Raw genomic sequence first — 6,254 nt, 5'->3', positions numbered from 1 at the left:
CTTGGGCAAGAAGAAGACTCGCAGCAGGTGCATCCTCTGCTGTGGCTTCAGCGGAGCACAAGTGATCCGCTTCAACCCAGCAGCCACGCCCTCCGAACCGCATCCGCACATCCCACTACCCCTAAACTGGATCCCAAGGTACTTCCAAATACTGGACGCATCCACTTGGTGAATCGTGTTTTGTCCCACCCTAAAGGTGGGTTTTGTCACGAGCTTCACTTTGTGGTCCCGTCCGGAAGCCACCAAGGATAAGGCCTGACACTTGTTGGGGTTCAACAAGAGACCGGCTAGGCGAAGCTCCGCTTCGAGAACATCCAGATTGGTCTGGAGTCCTCTAGCGGTGGTCGCGCACAGAACGACGTCGTCCGCAAAAGCGAGTGCCGTAACTTTGGTTGCATCCGTTAGACGAAAGCCCACATCAGTGGACAGCCTCTTCAGAGCCCGGTCCAAGACCAGGTTAAAGAGGAGAGGAGAGAGTGGGTCTCCCTGCCTCACCCCACGCCGCACTTGCACGAAGTGCCTCCTCCCGCCCTCCTCCAACACGGTCTCCGCACTCCCATATATGGACCGGACATACTCCACAAATGGTTGTGGAAGTCCGGCCTGTTCGCAAGCACGCACTATGGCAAAGTGAGAGACAGTGTCAAATGCTTTTGACACGTCTAACGCGGCCAAGTGCAAATGCTTGCAGCATCTCCGGGACATCGTCAGCATTGTGTCTAGGACCGAGAGATTATCTGCGATCCCGTCCACGCCGCTTAAGAAGCCCCTTTGATACTTTGTGAACAAGTCGGGAATGCGTTGAACACGTGCGGATAGGACACGGTGGAAGTGCCGTGCGACTACCGACGCGATCGAAATCGGCCGATAGTCTGCAGGTGTTCGCGGTGCGTCGGTCTTTGGAATAAAGACCGTTCGCGTGCGGGTGAGTTCTGCAGGTAGACATCTCCCCAACAGCAGCACATTGAAAAGAAGGGCAGCGGCCTCCGGTGGAAGCTTGTTCCACACGGAAACCGCTATTCCGTCGGGCCCCGGCGCTGCACCATTCTGGACCCGAGACCTTCCCACCTCCTCGACAGAGATGGGGTCCCACACCCGGCGTGCCAGCTCTCCATGGTCGGAGACCTCCTCCGCCCATCCCTCGACCTCAGCGGACGCCTCCGAAAAGACGCCTCGCCAAAAATCGATGAATGCGGGATCGCGATTGGGAGCCCGATTGGCCCCCTCTCGACGATCACCAAGGATTCGAGCCAAACACGCCTTGGGATCCTTCCGGTACAGCTCCTGCACCCGAGCGTACTCCCTTCTCCTCGCCGTGCGCCTGCTCACCGATGCGCCGTCGACATCTAGGTCGCTCTGATCCCCCCTGGTACTAACCCTTTTGACAGGGAAGACATCCCGAAGCCAGCCCAGCAACTGGCCCGAAACATCCTCCCCATCGCAAGCCCGTCTCGCGATGTCACAGAGACGGTCTCCCTGAAACCCGAGGCGCTGCCAGTCGACCCCTCCGACAAGGTCGGTGACAGCGCCCCTGATCGCCCCATCGAAAGCAGGGGGCTCGGGAGGGTTTTCCCGTTGAGGATCAGGCTGACGCGGCGCATCACCATCACGCAGTTCGGGGAGGTTTATTTGCGGCGCCTGCAGAAATCTCTGGACCAGTGCTTTGTAAGTCGCATGTCTGCGCTTACCTTTCACTGCTTCCAGAGTCCTACCCGGCATGCGCGGAACCAGAAACTGGTTCATAAACCTTACACCCCCTTGCTGGATGGCACCGGCCTCAAGCCTGGCCATCATGGCTGTCTCCTCGTCTGACCAGCGGGCATGAATGCGTTCGATGTCTATTGCGTTATTAGCCTCGTCTGGATGCGCCCTCCGTATATGCAACCCGCGGCCATTGGCGGTAGAAAACGACCGTGCACAATACGGGCATGGATTTTGGGCGGGCTCCCCATCGGCATTCCGACCAGCAGCAAATGCAGGAGCCCCGGCCTGGGGGCCGGGGGGAACTAGAGGATTATTCTTAGAAACCGAGCCTGCAATGTAAAAGCGGGCATAAGTGAGGGGAAGCTGCAAACCTCCCCTCACGCCCAGCCTTGTCCGTTAGCCGAACACCCCGCCGACTTGACCTAGCTGCGCAATCTCCGATGCGACGGAACAAACGACTCTTCATCCCCGTCTGCGGTTTCCCCCATCTCGTTTTACGGAGGTGGAGGACCTACAGACAGGACCCTCGCGGAAGGGGGTTCTAAGTCCCTCCGGTCGGGCGGGCGGGCCATCACGCCATGTTTCAGGACTTACATCAGAACCACACCACGATTCCAAGTCTCCGTCCGCCGCTCTTCAAGAGCGAGCTAGGTTCCATCAGCGATAGATGTCCGTTACCGGCGGGAACCACTAGGAGGTGGACATCGGCGTATCTACGACCCTACTACCTCGGACCAGCGCCCGAGTGTTCGAGTCATAGTTACTCCCGCCGTTTACCCGCGCTTGCTTGAATTTCTTCACGTTGACATTCAGAGCACTGGGCAGAAATCACATTGCGTCAACACCCGCAGGGGCCATCGCAATGCTTTGTTTTAATTAGACAGTCGGATTCCCCCGGTCCGTGCCAGTTCTGAGCTGACCGTTGAATGGCGGCCGAAGAGGACTTCTGGACGCCCTGACGGGCGCACCCGGAGCCTCGCAGCAAGACGGTTCCGCGGGAGGCCAAAAGGCACGGGACCGAACTCGGATTCGACATTGACCGCCGAAACGGAACAACGCTTCACCTCGCACAGGCCCGGCACGTCAGCCGCGACCCGCTTCCTCGCCAAGCCCGACACGCCTCGATCCTCAGAGCCAATCCTTATCCCGAAGTTACGGATCCAATTTGCCGACTTCCCTTACCTACATTATTCTATCGACTAGAGGCTCTTCACCTTGGAGACCTGCTGCGGATATGGGTACGAACCGGCGCGACGCCTCGACGTGGCCCTCTCCCGGATTTTCAAGGTCCGAGGGGAAGATCCGGACACCGCCGCAACTGCGGTGCTCTTCGCGTTCCAAACCATATCTCCCTGCTAGAGGATTCCATGGAACTCGAACGCTCATGCAGAAAAGAAAACTCTTCCCGGATCTCCCGACGGCGTCTCCGGGTCCTTTTGGGTTGCCCCGACGAACTCTCTTGCGAGGGCCCGAATTATTAACGGTTCCGCTGCCGGGTTCCGGAATAGGAACCGGATTCCCTTTCGCCCAATGGGTGTGTGCTCGCTTCGTACGTTTACGTTCGAATTAAAAACGAACCAACGACATATCTACACCACATCAACATCGGCTTTCGCCTAGGGCTTAGGATCGACTGACTCGTGTGCAACGGCTGTTCACACGAAACCCTTCTCCACGTCAGTCCTCCAGGGCCTCGCTGGAGTATTTGCTACTACCACCAAGATCTGCACCGACGGCGGCTCCAGACGGCCTCACGGCCAGTCCTTCTGCGCTCACCGCCGCGACCCTCCTACTCGTCAGGGCTTCATGGCCGGTTAATTAAATAACCGACCGCACATGCCGCTGACGGCCGAGTATAAGCACGACGCTTCAGCGCCATCCATTTTCAGGGCTAGTAACTTCGGCAGGTGAGTTGTTACACACTCCTTGGCGGATTCCGACTTCCATGGCCACCGTCCTGATGTCTTAAGTTACCAACGCCTTTCATGGTATCCCATAAGCGTCGATTTAGGCGCTTTAACTCGGCGTTTGGTTCATCCCACAGCGCCAGTTCTGCTTACCAAAAATGGCCCACTTGGCACTCTGATTCGAGTCTCGCGGCTTCATATAAAGTTCGAGCAAGCCGGAGATCTCACCCATTTAAAGTTTGAGAATAGGTTGAGGCCGTTTCGACCCCAATGCCTCTAATCATTCGCTTTACCGGATGAAACTCGTAAGCGACGAGCGCCAGCTATCCTGAGGGAAACTTCGGAGGGAACCAGCTACTAGATGGTTCGATTAGTCTTTCGCCCCTATACCCAGTTCCGACGATCGATTTGCACGTCAGAATCGCTACGGACCTCCATCAGGGTTTCCCCTGACTTCGTCCTGACCAGGCATAGTTCACCATCTTTCGGGTCCCAGCGTGTACGCTCTTGGTGCGCCTCTTCTCGCAATGAGAATGAGACGCCCCGGGAGTGCGGGGCGACAGCCGTAACGGCCGCCCATCTTCCCTTAGTCCGTGCAAGACGAACTTTCACTTTCATTGCGCCTTTAGGTTTAGTCATGTCCCAATGACTCGCGCACATGCTAGACTCCTTGGTCCGTGTTTCAAGACGGGTCCTGAAAGTACCCAAAGCTATAGCGTCGCAGATCGGCGTTTCAACCGAGTCTGTCCGAGAACTCATTGGCGAACAGCCATTCGTAGACAGAACCGACACCAGGTGCGATTACCGTCATAAACGAACGCGCTTGCCAATGGTCGGACGCTAACTGTGTAGCGGCCCGGCGCCATATGCATACCTTCGAGCGAGTCGACCGGGAAACACCGCGGGTTCGTCCGAAACGGCGAACCGTTCGAACGGGCTCCACCGCGGGCCTTAGATCGACACCCAAAGGATCGCGACGTCCTACTGGGGGAGAAGTGCACGCGTTCGACTTCGGTTCGCATAAACAAAAGGCGCGAACGACGCGTACGCCGTTCGTCGCACGATCATTTAGCGCCGCTATCGAGTCACGCTGAATCTCCCCTTTCGACCTTTCGGGTTTCTCAGGTTTACCCCTGAACGGTTTCACGTACTATTGAACTCTCTCTTCAAAGTTCTTTTCAACTTTCCCTCACGGTACTTGTTCGCTATCGGTCTCGTGGTCATATTTAGCCTTAGATGGAGTTTACCACCCACTTAGGGCTGCACTCTCAAGCAACCCGACTCTGAGGAGAGATCCTCCCGTTATCGGCAACGGTCACTACGGGCCTGGCACCCTCTATGGGCTGTGGCCCCGTTCAAGATGGACTTGGACGCGTCGCACAATCTCGGGATGACGGATCCTCCCTAACACCACATTTCCCGGCGTCCGGTTTCGGCCGCGGGATTCAGTGCTGGGCTTTTTCCTGTTCGCTCGCCGCTACTAAGGAAATCCTAGTTAGTTTCTTTTCCTCCGCTTAATAATATGCTTAAATTCAGCGGGTAGTCTCACCTGCTCTGAGGTCGCAAATATAAATTTGCCTTTATTTTGTCAGACGATAATTACACGTATTCCGTTTATATGGCTGCCTCCAAACAATTTCAAACATCGATCTGACGTCGTTGCGAGAATGTTGTTGTTGTTAATTATAGTGCATAAAATATGCATATAAACAACTTTAACGTCTCGGACACGACGATCGCTTCGTTCGAAATTTAAGCGTTGTGGCTGCTTTTTAATATCGGACGTGCTACGTCTAAACCAACTTGTACCAACAAACTAATAAGAATGTCAGCCGCTATTGCGTTTTAGGATGCCGCGTTATTTTTTATATTGTTTTTATTGTTGTCTACGTTGCATAATATTTTATTATGACAACCGACAATCAATTAACAATTATAGTAACGCGTCATATTTGCACCCAACACGCTCCGACGTAATTGTCTACACAACATTGTGCGCTGTGTTTAAGACAAAAACCGAGCAGTCTTTGAAATTGACACGACCCTCAGCCAGGAGTGGTCCGGGAACAGTATATCCGAGGACCGCAATGTGCGTTCGAAATGTCGATGTTCATGTGTCCTGCAGTTCACAAGTTGACGCGCAATTAGCTGCGTTCTTCATCGACCCACGAGCCAAGTGATCCACCGTTCAGGGTAATCTTTTCAAACAAATTTAAAATATTATTACATAACGCACCGTTCCACATCGAAATCGTTTCATCATCACACAACAACAAAAATAACTACTTAAGGTTATTACAATTGTGATGTATATGTGAGAAACGGACCAATCGAAAGAAACGTTCGGCGTTATATTTTATAATATTTTATTTAATTAAAGTGGCATTTGTTTCTACTTATCGAAAAGAGTATGCAGTTATAGTTTAAGTTTACATAAAGAATAACCCGATGATATTAACGTTTTATAAATACGTATATATATCTATTAGGTTTTTTTTCTCTATCAACTTTGTCTATAAAACTCTGCTCCTTTTGCGATAAGCATTATGTATATTTATTAAATAGAAAATATGTCGAAAAACCAGACGTTTTCTTCAAACAAACGCCACAGCTACAAACTTAATCACAACAATATTTACCAAA

General features: G+C 53.2%; 1 non-coding gene and 1 pseudogene across 1 annotated transcript; both read right to left on the bottom strand.

Annotated features, from left to right (window-relative positions):
- LOC135266614 (large subunit ribosomal RNA) overlaps positions 1–5,174 on the bottom strand; it is an 8,142-nt pseudogene extending 2,968 nt beyond the window's left edge.
- A 476-nt stretch (positions 5,175–5,650) lies between these two features.
- Positions 5,651–5,807, bottom strand: LOC135266594 (5.8S ribosomal RNA). Its single transcript, XR_010334732.1, has one exon. It is a non-coding gene; the product is annotated as a 5.8S ribosomal RNA (ribosomal RNA).
- Between the last annotated feature and the right edge of the window lie 447 nt (positions 5,808–6,254).

Source organism: Tribolium castaneum, chromosome 6 (assembly GCF_031307605.1).
Source record: "Tribolium castaneum strain GA2 chromosome 6, icTriCast1.1, whole genome shotgun sequence".
NCBI classification, from domain to species: Eukaryota; Metazoa; Arthropoda; class Insecta; order Coleoptera; family Tenebrionidae; genus Tribolium; species Tribolium castaneum.
This window is presented reverse-complemented; position numbering and strand designations above follow the sequence as displayed.